We start from the raw sequence: 15,031 nt of genomic DNA, 5'->3' as shown, positions 1-15,031 counted from the left end.
ACATTTAATTTGTGGATAGTGTAAATCTATCCCACGTTCAAAAGAAGGGTAGCTCAAAGCAAACTAGGGAACATTTGATGTGTGGTAGCAGGGTCCACAAAGACACTCGGAGCATGGCAGGCGAGTGTGTGGTAGACTGACATCCCAGCTTGCCACAAAGTGTTTGTGTGTGCCCAAGTAGCGCCTATCCCTTCCACAAATGACCCCTGAAAAGAGTTTTAATATGATATTACAATGCATTTTAAATATTTAATTCTTGGAGTTCCAGTGAAAGGTATGAGTGAATCAGATGTGGTTTATCACAAGTCAAACAGAAAATATGAAAAGTCTTTACACAGTATTTGTGATTCAACCAAAGAGGCTTTTATTGAATTATGCACATGTATGCTGCTTTCAGAGTAGCAGCCGTGTTAGTCTGTATTCACAAAAAAGAAAAGGAGTACTTGTGGCACCTTAGAGTCTAACAAAGTTTGCTATCAAACTAAGTTTCCTTTTACATCTTCTAGGCACTTCCCTTTTTCTGGAGGCGATAGGCACTATCAGGACAGGATTGTATTCCTAACAGCCCAATAGCACCTTATTTTAATGTGACTAGTTTGGAATGTGAGGATGTGGCCGGTCACTTCCCAGCTTATGGCTGCCTCTGCTGCTTAGCCAAAGGCCTTAGCCTAAGATCAGGGCCTCAGACTGTCACAGTAAGAGAAGGACCTTACACCGGCAGACAGTGATTTTGATTCTTTTATACCTCTATAACTAGCCAAGTGATAGGAATACACCTAAAATTCTTAGAGTACAGGCCTTTACAGACAGGCCTGACTATCTATATCCTAACACTCCACCCCTTTTTTTTTTCTTTTTCTTTTGGGATCCTCCTGCCCAGGTATCCCTGGAAAAGCATAGGACATATGGCGACACATTTCCTGATAGGGCCAGGAATCAAGGTGGAAGGTGTCGATATTCCATTTGTCCCACTGTCCCTTGCGTAGTATAGTGCCCTGCACCTTCTCTCGTACGGGCATAACACACCTATTCCAAATTCCAGACTTCCCATTATAGTCCTATTCCAGACTTCCCATTATAGTGGGCCCGAGAAGGTTGGGTCCAGGTTGTCTAATACACTGTAGGGTTTGGAGGGCTTACTACATTACTTATAGGTTATCTCCATATGCAACGTAACACAAGTACAGTTAACAATACAAAATCCACAGCAACACCGAGTCCTGACCACTTCAATATGGTCCAACATCCGAGACACCCTGAAAACACTGCCTCTCCTCCTTCGACAGGGTCATGATCTTATGTGTCCAGTTGCTGGTAGTTGTAACAAGCTGTTCCTGCAAGTTTTGCATGCTTTTGTCCATATCTTAAGTCCACTGAATGTTCACAGAGAAATGGGATATTGTCCAAACCAGCTTGACCACTTGGCATGGAATCAGGCAGTATGCCCTGGTTTGATTATTCACAGCAATAAGATTCACAGATCCATTTGTGCACCAAAGTCCAGATAGCAGCATAGATGTGTGTAGTTTAGATATGGGCTGGTGTAATTGTGCCCCCAGTAATATGTACATTCCCAGAAAAACACCTTATATACAGTACACCCAATTGTCCACCCCTTGCGTAGGCCATTGATTCTGCTCCTCCATAGTCATAGGAGAAGGGCACATCCAAACATCTTCTGTTGATTTACACTATTTTACACACCCGTCCATTGATTCCCAGTGAGCTCCTCCCCTTCTCATTATTTCCATAGGGCTTGTGGGGACCACCTTAGTTGCCATTCCATTTCCAGGTACCATGGTAGCTATTACACAGATGCTGACCTCCTAGTTGAGCATTTTGCATTCCCATACACATTTGCCCCCCAAGGTCAGCCTTTTGAAGCCATCTCCCACCCACATCATGAGATTTTCTGTTAATTAAAACACAACAATGCTAGCAACAAGACAAACACCACAGACAAACACAAAACACAGATCCATGGTACTGTGGGTTATTTTTCCTGCTGGCGCCAGCTTGCTTGTAGAGTGTCTGAAAAACAAAAGAAACAATTTCCACCACCCTGGTGGGGACAGATTATTGCTTAATAATAATACCACTTTCTTTTACAAATTTCCTTTCTAATTGCAGGAAAAACAGAAGAATTACCTCCAGGCTGTCCTTATTTTGTTCTATAGTCAGGCTGGTGAATTACCCCACTCACTGGTCATTTATGAAATGCATGAGGTGGTGTACCTCAGTTTCCCCTCTTGTACAACAGACTATGTTTGCAATAGTTTCTCTGCTATACCAAGCTTTAAGTTTATTCTCAGGTAATAGCCGAGACACAGTTTCAGATTTTAGCACTGTACACATCCTGGGAAAATGCACATTCCTTCTAGATAGTTTAACCTCCATAACATTATATTAGCCATATTAATTTTACACAAGGTGTAACTGTCTTCCCCATGCCCACAGAGTTTTCATGCACACCCACCAAAGCAACAATCTGATCCCCAGAGCCACCCCAAGGCTCAGTGTTCCCATCATTCCTCCCCTTTTCCTTTTCTTTTTACTGTGCGTGCACACACACAAAATGCTCTTTTGCCTAACATCCTTTGCACTGTGATTACTCTTTTACACAACTGTACCCCGATTACACTTCCATCTTGTACAACTAGACACAACCAGGGGCAGCCAAGTTAAGTTCCAATAGAAACCCCTTACACTTTTTAGTGATTTTGATTACATTACCCAATAGTCAAATCATTTGGATCAGATTCTCTCTCTACCTGCTGCCTGCAGCAGTCCCTTATAGACCATTTCTGTGGGAAAAGGGCCCATTTTCCCTCAGAATAGCTGTAAAGGCTTCTGGGGACAGAAGCATAGTGGTGGCAGTAGCCACTCTACCAGACCCCCTTGGATAATTTAATTACAAAGCTTCCATCCAATGTGACTGCACAGAGTTGCACATGCAGTTACATTTATACAACTGGGTTTGATCATTAAACAAAAAACTTCCTTCTTGTAACACCACAACTGTTACTCTTTTAACGTCTTCACAACAGTTACCTTTTACCATTTCCACAACTCCCAAATGTTTACTTTCCTCCAAACCCTGTATTATCAATTTTTGCAAAAGCTATTTGTAACTTTTCACTCATTTTCTTTAAATCACGTACTCCTACATTTAGTTCTTTAAAGTAGTGCAATTTGTCTGTAACAATTAGCCACCAAGTACAATTATTGCCACACAGCTGCCTTAACCTGTGCTGTCTTTACCTTGAGACTGTTCAAAGAGGCAGTAAAACATTTGTCTCCCTGGATGCCCATGGATCTTTTACTCCAAAAATTCAAGTGGAATACAGCAGACCTCCATCATACTTTGTCCAAAATAACCAAAAACATCTCACATAAGTATCCAAAGTACCCTCCATTAAAACTTCAGAAAAAAAAAAGTGTGGAAAGGCAGGGGGAGAGGTGAAAAGAAACCAATTAAGCCTGTCAGGTCAGTTTAAAGTATAGGCTACCAGCAGCAAATTAAGTAAACCGAGAAAAAAGAAGAAAAGGACATAATTAGCTCTGAGCCAAGAGAAGGCTCCCTGGGTTGGAACAGTTGGGAACCCTTATCCTCAGGTTCTCATTCTGGCTCTGGGAGAAGAGTGGGGATTGTTACCTGCTCCTGCAAACCCTGCCATTTTGCACTTTGAAAATTTTTTTTTTTCCTTCCCCTTCTTTCTCTCCACTCCCCCAGGACCAAGTCCCAGCTCCAGTCTCTAAAGGTAGTCTGTTAACACTGCTTTTGACTTTAAACCCTGTTGAGCCAAATCATCTTTAACTACCCCTAACTAATTTACAACCCTTCAGCAGTCCTTGCTGAAGCAGCACCAAACTTGAAAGATTACTGGCAGCTTCCCATGCTGCCCTTACTTCAAACCTCTCACAAGCAGACTGAAGTGCCTCCTTTTCCTGGAAGGCATTCAGTCCCCATGGGCAGGGACCTTCTTCCACTACTCATATACCAAGGAGGGTGGGCTCCTCAGCCACCCCCCATTCCTTTGGGTCTCCTAACACTTCCTCCATTTCCTTTTTAATCTCATCCCAGGTTGACCCCTGCACCTGGTATGGGCCCCAGTTCTTCCTTATCCATTTATCCAAAAAATCCTTTACCCTGGCTTGCCAGAACCCGCAACTACCATCATGAGAGTTCACGATATCCCCTCCAAGCAGCTGCACGGACTGTTGGGGAGGGGGACTTACAGGCTGCTACTCACCTATCTGATGCAATGCATCCAAGTCACCGTCAGAAAGAGGTTAGGGGGCTTATTCCTTCACCCACTTACTTCCCTGGTCCTTCTCGCATGAACAGAGAGCAACAATACACGAAGTCCAAAGGTGCAAACAATTCAATGTTTATTGGGGTGAACTTCCAGCAAGCATGATTCCTTCCTTAGTGTCCCCCTTCCCAGCTCAGACTCCACAAAGCCTTACACCTGTGGCCCTGTTCCCATTCCTGCCCTTAGCAAAACATGATTCCAATTTCCCCACCCCCATTCCCTGTTCCCGTTTCCCCCCACACACGCACCCACTTCCTGATTGACTGCAGACTATATAGTAAAACTTGAAAAGGAGTACTTGTGGCACCTTAGAGACTAACAAATTTATTTGAGCATAAGTTTTCGTGAGCTACAGCTCACTTCATCGGATGCATTCAGTGGAAAATACAGTAGGGAGATTTATATACACACACAGAGAACATGAAACAATGGGTTTTATCATACATACTGTAAGGAGAGTGATCACTTAAGATGGAAGGGGAGGAAGGGGGGGGAAGGAGGAAAACCTTTTATGGTGATAATCAAGGTGGGCCATTTCCAGAAGTTAACAATTAACGTCTGAGGACCGGAGGTGGGGGGGTGGAGGGGAGAAATAACATGGGGAAATAGTTTTACTTTGTGTAATGACCCATCCACTCCCAGTCTCTATTCAAGCCTAAATTAATTGTATCCAGTTTGCAAATTAATTCCAATTCAGCAGTCTCTCGTTGGAGTCTGTTTTTTGAAGTTTTTTTGTTGAAGGATAGCCACCCTCAGGTCTGTAATCGAGTGACCGGAGAGATTGAAGTGTTCTCTGACTGGTTTTTGAATGTTATAATTCTTGACGTCTGATTTGTGTCCATTTACTCTTTTACGTAGAGACTGTCCAGTTTGACCAATGTACATGGCAGAGGGGCATTGCTGGCACATGATGGCATATATCACATTGGTAGATGCGCAGGTGAATGAGCTTCTGATAGCGTGGCTGATGTGCTTAGGCCCTATGATGATGTTCCCTGAATAGATATGTGGACAGAGTTGGCAACAGGCTTTGTTGCAAGGATAGGTTCCTGGGTTAGTGGTTCTGTTGTGTGGTGTGTGGTTGCTGGTGAGTATTTGCTTCAAGTTGGGGGGCTGTCTGTAAGCAAGGACTGGCCTGTCTCCCAAGATCTGTGAGAGTGATGGGTCATCCTTCAGGATAGGTTGTAGATCCTTGATGATGCGTTGGAGAGGTTTTAGTTGGGGGCTGAAGGTGATGGCTAGTGGCGTTCAGTTATTTTCTTTGTTGGGCCTGTCGTGTAGTAGGTGACTTCTGGGTACTCTTCTGGCTCTGTCAATCTGTTTCTTCACTTCAGCAGGTGGGTATTGTAGTTGTAGGAATGCATGATAGAGATCTTGTAGGTGTTTGTCTCTGTCTGAGGGGTTGGAGCAAATGCGGTTATATCGTAGAGCTTGGCTGTAGACAATGGATTGTGTGGTATGATCTGGATGAAAGCTAGAGGCATGTAGGTAGGAATAGTGGTCAGTAGGTTTCCGATATAGGGTGGTGTTTATGTGACCATCGCTTATTAGCACCGTAGTGTCCAGGAAGCGGATCTCTTGTGTGGACTGGTCCAGGCTGAGGTTGATGTGGGATGGAAATTGTTGAAATCATGGAGGAATTCCTCAAGGGCTTCTTTTCCATGGGTCCAGATGATGATGATGTCATCAATGTAGTGCAAGTAGAGTAGGGGCATTAGGGGACGAGAGCTGAGGAAGCGTTGTTCTAAGTCAACCATAAAAACGTTGGCATACCGTGGGGCCATGCAGGTACCCATTGCAGTGCCACTGATTTGAAGGTATACATTGTCCCCAAATGTGAAATAGTTATGGGTGAGGACAAAGTCACAAAGTTCATCCACCAGGTTTGCCGTGACATTATTGGGGATACTGTTCCTGATGGCTTGTAGTCCATCTTTGTGTGGAATGTTGGTGTAGAGGGCTTCTACATCCATAGTGGCTAGGATGGTGTTTTTAGGAAGATCACCGATGGATTGTAGATTCCTCAGGAAGTCAGTGGTGTCTCGAAGATAGCTGGGAGTGCTGGGAGTGTAGGGCCTGAGGAGGGAGTCTACATAGCCAGACAATCCTGCTGTCAGGGTGCAAGTGCCTGAGATGATGGGGCATCCAGGATTTCCAGGTTTATGGAGCTTGGGTAGCAGATAGAATACCCCTGGTCGGGGTTCTAGGGGTGTGTCTGTGCGGATTTGTTCTTGTGCTTTTTCAGAGAGTTTCTTGAGCATATGATGTAGTTTCTTTTGGTAACCCTCAGTGGGATCAGAGGATAATGGTTTGTAGAAAGTGGTGTTGGAGAGCTGCCTAGTAGCCTCTTGTTCATATTCCGACCTATTCATGATGACGACAGCACCTCCTTTGTCAGCCTTCTTGATTATGATGTCAGAGTTGTTCCTGAGGCTGTGGATGGCATTGTGTTCTGCATGGCTGAGGTTATGGGGCAAGTGATGCTGCTTTTCCACAATTTCAGCCCGTGCATGTCGGTGGAAGCACTCTATGTGGAAGTCCAGTCTGTTGTTTCGACCTTCAGGAGGAGTCCACGCAGAATCTTTCTTTTTGTAGTGTTGGTAGGAAGGTCTCTGTGGGTTAATATGTTGGTCAGAGGTGTGTTGGAAATATTCCTTGAGTCGGAGATGTCGAAAATAGGATTCTAGGTCACCACAGAACTGTATCATGTTCATGGGGGTGGAGGGGCAAAAGGAAAGGCCCCGAGATAGGACAGATTCTTCTGCTGGGCTAAGAGTATAGTTGGATAGATTAACAATATTGCTGGGTGGGTTAAGGGAACCACTGTTGTGGCCCCTTGTGGCATGTAGTAGTTTAGATAGTTTAGTGTCCCTTTTCTTTTGTAGAGAAGCAAAGTGTGTGATGGCTTGTCTAGTTTTTGTAAAGTCCAGCCCCAAGGAAGTTTGTGTGGAAGGTTGGTTCTTTATGAGAGTATCCAGTTTTGAGAGCTCATTCTTAATCTTTCCCTGTTTGTTGTAGAGGATGTTGATCAGGTTGTTTCACAGTTTCTTTGAGAGTGTGTGGCACAAGCTGTCAGCATAGTCTGTGTGGTATGTAGATTGTAATGGATTTTTTACCTTCAGTCCTTTTGGTATGATGTCCATCTGTTTGCATTTGGAGAGGAAGATGATGTCTAGCTGTATCTGTATGAATTTTTTCATGAAGTTGATAGATTTCCACTCCATACAGCTAAATTCAGTGCCTTGCATAATGACAGGTTTCAAGTAAAACTTGAGTTCTGCTTAGCTATACCTTAACCAATCATTTTCCTGAAATTTAACTAACCAATCCTAACATATTGTAACATGATTATGTAACCAATTATATCCCACCATCTTAATTAGTTTACACCCAGCAAAATTAATTATACAGCAGACAGAAACAATCACAGAACCAGACAGAGATTATACAGATAAACAATCAGGAAATGGGGACTACAGTGATAGAACAACAAAGAAATGAGGATTTCACATCCCAGCTATTGATAAGTGAGTTCTTGCCAGACAGGATGCTATCAAACTAAGTTTCCTTTTACATCTTCTAGGCACTTCCCTTTCACTGGAGGCAATAGGCACTATCAGGACAGGATTGTATTCCTAACAGCCCAATAGCACCTTATTTTAATGTGACTAGTTTGGAATGTGAGGATGTGGCCGGTCGCTTCCCAGCTTATGGCTGCCTCTGCTGCTTAGCCAAAGGCCTTAGCCTAAGAACAGGGTTTCTGACTGTCATAGTAAGAGAAGGCCCTTACACCGGCAGACAGTGATTTTGATTCTTTCTTTTATACCTCTATAACTAGCGAAGTGATAAGAATACACCTAAATTCTTAGAGTCTGGGCCTTTGCAGACAGGCCTGAATATCTATATCCTAACAGTATGTGAACAACATGATGCCACTGCAAATGATGAAATAAAGCAAATCTGTTGGACATTTCCAATTTATATACAAACAATAGTTCAGGAGGGAAGCATGTATTAATTCAAGGTGTTAGCAGCAGCAGTGAAATCAATGTCAGTGCAATCTGATTGGTCTGTTGTACATAGGCAAAGAAGATTTCATAACAATTGGTAAACCAAGATACAGAGTAGGATTTACTGTAAGTGACTTGTGGTGTTATCTGAATGCCAAACTGTATAGTCAGTACATCCAGATTGACATCACACTGCTGCCAAAATATCTGGAGATTGCAGGACTGCTGAAACACCAAAGACCATTCTTTTCAAGGACTCAGACAATGAAGATAATGCAGTCTACAACTATCAACACAATATTTCTGTATAGTGTAAGGCTTTACTACATGAACCATGGAACTGAATCCAATTGCACCTATGGGGGGAATTGTACATAGGCAGAATTCAATCACTTTAACTGGGATTTGATCAGGACAATGGGGCTAACACAACTAGTTTTGCAAAAAGAGCTATATGAATTTTGACCATCTCCAGAAGAAGCTTGGTTTTGTTTCATCCTAAAAGCAGCAACTTCAGCATCACTACCCTTACCCGTGAACTTTGTGTATTGAGAGAGTGAGGGTCTCATTGACATGCAGGGAAAAGAGTCAATTTCTGAAGCACCAGTACAAGTTCTTGGAACCACTTTGATTATCACTGGAAGTCTCCCTTTGAAATCCTAACCAGGTTCTATCCTGTTTAGCATGTGAGATTTAAGGAGATGGCAGTTTAAAGGTTCATGGCTAAAAATATTTAAAAGGTTGGATATTGAATTATACCAAACACCACTTTAATTTTTATTTCACTTGTATTATACACCGCCAGCCTTTACAAAGTCACAGACTAGTTTCAGGATACTGCATTGTGCATTCGAACAAGTTGCAGTAGGAAACAAAGGCAGTTTTTCCTTCAGATTCTTCAAAGATAGCAATATGTCAGTAGCCCCCAGAGAGATTGAAAGTAAATGAATCAGTGCTAGAAAGTGAAGGATGTCATCTGCACTGAATGGTGAAAGGGAGTCCTGAACAGTATCTTCATTGATTTTTCTGTAATTGACAGAGAATCTTGGTTTGCCTTAGGGCTTCTAAATGGAAAAAGTGGGGAGGCCCAGATACAAGAAGCTTCCTTTGCTAAAATCTGTGAAAATTTCTCCTAAATTATTTGTCTTTTTATTCCATGCAGCTTCAAACAAGGTACTGGGGTGATAAACTTGGAAATTTCATAATTCGCTGAGTGTTCTGCAAAGTGCATTAAAAAAAATATATTCGTGATTTAACATTACAGGGAATCTCTTCACCCGTTATAGTAGCCAGGAAAACCTTGGTGTCTATGATGGCTAAAAATTCTTTGCTGTTGGTAATATGCATTGATAAACGTCTGCTCTAATTTGCCTATGCTATATAGAAATATGGTAGTAATACCCTATAGGAATTTAGTAGGAACTATTGTCTTGACTACATTTGAAACTCTCCCAGGAGGAGCCTGTCCTCCCTATGAAATCTATTCCATCCATAATTCTACAGCCATCATTTAAGGGAATAGTTCTGAGTGCATCCCTAGATCTTGTTAGTCAAAGCTCCTGGACAGACCCTTGGAATACATAATTTCTTTGGGAAATGTAGATATGAAAAGAGGGAATGCTGCTCCGTATTGAATTCAGTCTGAATAAAGCAAGGACGTTAGAATAATGACAGAATACAGGCTGGGTTTAAGGCATAAGCACTTTAGGTCTTCACCTAGGGCTCCCATATCGTGGAGTCAGTTGACTACATCAGAAGCGCAGTTTTCATTTAAGTCTTGAGTCCTCATTGTTGTGAAGAAAAGCTTGAAAATGTCACTTAAGTGTACCCGATGCAGTGATCAGAGTCTGCAGAGAGCATGATACATATCTCTGTGTTGTGGTATGCCTAAGACCCTGGATTTCCTTAATCTGGTCTTGAAATAATAAATTTGGAAGTGGTACAACCTGCATATTTATTAGGGCTGTCAAACGATTAAAAAAATTAATCACAATTAGTCACGAGATTAAAAAATCACCATTAATCACAGTTTTAATCACGCTGTTAATAATAGAATACCAATTTCAATTTATTATAAATATTTTTGGATATTTTTCTACATTTTCAAATATATTGATTTCAATTTAAACATAGAATACAAAGGTACAGTGCTCACTTTATATTATTATTTTTTATGATAAATATTTGCACTGTAAAAAAGATAAACAAAAAGCTAATATTTTAAAATTTGTGACTGAACTCCTTGGGGGAGAATTGAATGTCTCCTGCTCTGTGGTTTTACCCATATTCTGCCATGCTGATGATAGGTTCTGCTCAATAACGATCCAAAGCAGTAGGGACTGACACATGTTCATTTTCATTGTCTGTGTCAGAAGCCACCAACAGAGAGCTGATTTTCTTTTTTGGTGATTTGGGTTCTGTAGTTTCTACATCAGCGTGCTACTCTCTGAAGACTTCTGAAAGTATGCTCCACACTTCATCCCTCTCAGATTTTGGAAGGCATTTCAGATTTTTAAACTTCGGTCGAGTGCTGTAACTATCTTTAAAAATCTCATATTGGTACCTTCTTTGCGTTTTGTAAAATCTGAAGTGAAAGTGTTCTTAAATCGAACAACACGTGCGAGACATATTTAATACAAAATATATGGCAGAATGTGAGTGAAACCACAGAGCAGGAGAACCACAGAAACCACAGAGACATACAATTCTCCCCAGGAGTTCAGTCCCAAATTAAATTCGAGCATTATTTTTTTAAAGCATCATCATCAGTATGGAAGCATGCCCTCTGGAGTGATGGGCGAAGCATGAAGAGGCGTATGAATGTTTAGCATATCTGGCATGTAAATATCTTGCAATGCTGGCTACAAAAGTGCCATGCAAACACCAGTTCTCACTTTCAGGTGACATTGTAAATAAGAAGCGGGTAGCATTTTCTCCAGTAAATGTAAACAAAGAAGTAGGACTTAGTGGACTTGTTTTACAGTGTCTTGTTTGAGTGCATCATGTAACAAAAATAATCTACATTTGTAAATTGCACTTTCATGATAAGGAGATTGCACTACAGTACTTGTACAAGGTGAATTGAAAAAGTATTTTTTTTGTTTATCTTTTTTACAGTGCAAATATTTATAATAAAAAATAATAATATGAAGTGAGCACTGTACACTTTGTATTCTGCATTGTAATTGAAATCCACGTATTTGAAAATGTAGAAAAACATTCAAAATATTTATAATACATTTAAATTGGTATTCTATTATTAACCACGTGATTAAAACTGATTAATTGTGATTAATTATTTTAATCAAGTTAATTAGCTTTGAGTTAATCGCTTGAGTTAACTGTGATTAATTGATAGCCCTAAGATTTATCAGAGTTTGGGTGAGAAGGATATGAACAAACTTTAATAAACTACAAACTCTCAATGATGCTCCGACATCTTGGAAGAAACATGTTCATAATAGGACCTTTGAACCTACTGTGACAGGGTCGGGCCAGATGGCTATAGGAGAGTAATAGAAGGCAGATATATTAGCCCCAGGCTAAGTAGGTCCCTTTTCCCTGGGTAAGGTAACAGAGAAAGTTCCAGAACAATCAGGAACCTTCTGGAGACAATTAAGACAGGCTGATTAGAATACCTGCAGCCAATCAAGAAGCTGTTAGAATCAATTAAGGCAGGCTAATCAGGGCACCTGGGTTTTAAAAAGGAGCTCACTTCAGTTTGTGGTGAGCGTGTGAGGAGCTGGGAGCAAGAGGCACTAGGAGTTGAGAGTGAGAACACGGAGTGTTGGAGGACTGAGGTGTACAAGCATTATCAGACACTAGGAGGAAGGTCCTATGGTGAGGATAAAGAAGGTGTTGGGAGGAAGCCATGGGGAAGTAGCCCAGGGAGTTGTAGCTGTCGCACAGCTGTTCCAGGAGTAACTCTAGACAGCTGCATTCCATAGGGCCCTGGGCTGGAACCTGGAGTACATGGTGGGCCCGGGTTCCCCCCAAATCCTCCCAACTCCTGGTCAGACACAGGAGGGGTCGACCTGGACTGTGGGTTCAGAAAAACGGCCAAGCTGAGGGCTGCCGGGAAACTCCAAGGCGAGCAAATCTGCCAATAAGCGCAAGACCCACCAAGGTAGAGCAGGAACTTTGTCACACTACATACAGGGCAGTTTTTTAAAATGAGACAAAATTTTAGATGTAAATTCCACAGAGTTATTGGAAAGTGGGGAGAATGGCCAGAGCAAAGAAGTCATCCTGAAAATAACACCAACTTCCAAATCCAGCTGTCAGAAATGACCCCATTGTAATTCTATGTACTTTGATTTTGTAAAGCTATCTAAAGAAGGAAAGAAGAAGTGGGACCATTAAGCACTGAAGATGGGGTGAAGATTAAAGATTATCGAGGCATGGACCAACACCTAAACACATACTTTACCTCAGTTTTTAATGAGACTAATGAACATCTTAGGGATAGTGGCAGGGTGGCTAATGGCAATGAGGATATGGAAGTAGAAATTACCACATCCAAGGTGGAAGTCAAACTCAAACAGTTTAATGGGACAAAATCAGGGGGCCTGGATAATCTCCATCCAAGAATATTAAAGGAACTGGCATATGAAACTGCAAGCCCAATAGCAAACCTTTTTAATGAATCTGTAAACTCGGGGATTGTACCCTATGACTGGAGAATTACTAAAATAGTTCCTATTTTTAAGAAAGGGAAAAAAGTGATCCAGGAATTACAGGCCTGTTAGTTTGACCTCAATTGTATGCAAAGTCCTGGAACAAATTTTGAAAGAGAATGTAATTAAGGACATAGAGGTGAATAATAATTGGGCTAAATTCAACATGGGCAACATGGGCAACATCATGCCAGACCGACCTGATTTCTTTCTTTGTGAAGATAACTGAGTTTTTAGACAAAGGAAATGCAGTAAATCTAATCTACATGAATTTCAATAAGGCATTTGATACAGTTCCACATGAGAAATTGTTAGTTAAATTAGAGAAAATGGGGATTAATATGAGAATTGAAAGGTGGATAAGGAACTGATTAAAGGGGCTACTACAATGGGTCATGCTGAAAGGTTAGTTGTCAGACTGGAAGAAGGTTACTAGAAGAGTTCCTCAGATATCGGTCTTGGGACCAAACTTATTTAACATTTTTATTACTGATTTTGGTACAAAACGTCAGATTGTGCTAATAAAATTTTTGGATGACACAAAGTTGGGAGGACTGGAATATCATACAAGAAGATCTGGGTGACCTTGTAAACTGGAGTAATAGAAATGGGATGAAATTTAATAGTGCAAAGTGCAAAGTCATGCATTTAGGGACTAATAATAAGAATTTTTGCTATAATCTAGGGACTTATCAGTTGGAAGTGACAGAGAAGGAGAAAGACCTGGGTGTATTGATTAATCACAGGATAACTATGAGCCGTCAATATGATGTAGCCATGAAAAAGCATCAGGTGGGGTATTTCCAGTCAAGCTAGGGAAGTATTAATACCATTATAAAAGGCATTGGTGAGACCTTATCTGGAATATTGTTTGCAATTCTGGTCTCCCATGTTTAAGAAATATGAATTCAAACTGGAACAGGTGCAGGGAAGGGCTACTAGGATGATCCGCGAAATGAAAAACCTACCTTCTGAGAGGAGACTCAAAGTGCTTGTCTTGTTCAGCCTAACCAAAAGAAGGCGGAGGGGAGATATGATTGCTCTCTTTACATACATCAGAGGGATAAATACCAGGGAGGGAGAGGAGTTATTTAAGTGCCAGTATGGACACAAGAACAAATGGATATAAACTGGCTATCAACAAGTTTAGGCTCAAAATTAGGTGAAGGTTTCTAACCAGCAGAGGAGTGAAGTTCTGGAACAGCCTTCCAAGAGGAAAATGGGGGCAAAAAAATTAACTGGCTTCAAGACTGAACTTGATAAGTTTATGGAGGGGATCATATGATGGGACTGCCTACAATGATGTGTCCCATCGGTAGCAAAAATTCCCAATGGCTGGAGACGGGACACTAGACGGGGAGGGTTCTGAGTTACTACAGAGAATTCTTTCCCAGGTATCTGCCTGGTGGGTCTTGCCTAAGTGCTCAGGATCTAACTGATCACCATATTTAGGTTCGAGAAGGATTTTTCCCCCGGGGGTCAGAGACCCTGGGGATTTTTTGCCTTTGTCTGCAGGATGGTATACAGGTCACTTGCAGGTTTAAACTAATGTAAATGGTGAATTCTCTATAACTTGAAGTCTTTAAACCATGATTTGAGGACTTCCGTAACTCAGCCAGAGGTTAGGGGTCTATTACAGGAGTGGATGGGTGAGTTCTGTGGCCTGCAATGTACTGGCAGTCAGACTAGATGATCACGATGGTCCCTTCTGACCTTAAAGTCTATGAGTCTAAAACAAAGGCCAGATTTTCATCTGATGTAAACCAGCTTTATTCCTTGGAGGTCACTGGAACAAGGCTGGCATACACCAGCTGAGGAGATGCTCCATAGACTCAGAATCTAGGTGTGAGGGGTTGGGTCACAGAAATCCACTTGGGACTGCCATTTGCTGAGGCTATCTTTGAGCCCGTTTTCCCTAGCAGCTTGGTACTTCAGTACCCTGTCTTGCTGAGCCAAACATACTAGCCTGCTACAAACATATATAATGTAGCTGGAATATGCTTCATGCAAAAGGTCTCTTGTAAGATAT

The sequence above is a fragment of the Dermochelys coriacea genome, chromosome 5 (genome assembly GCF_009764565.3).
Source record: "Dermochelys coriacea isolate rDerCor1 chromosome 5, rDerCor1.pri.v4, whole genome shotgun sequence".
Taxonomy (NCBI): domain Eukaryota; kingdom Metazoa; phylum Chordata; order Testudines; family Dermochelyidae; genus Dermochelys; species Dermochelys coriacea.
Note: the sequence above shows the minus strand (reverse complement) of the source record.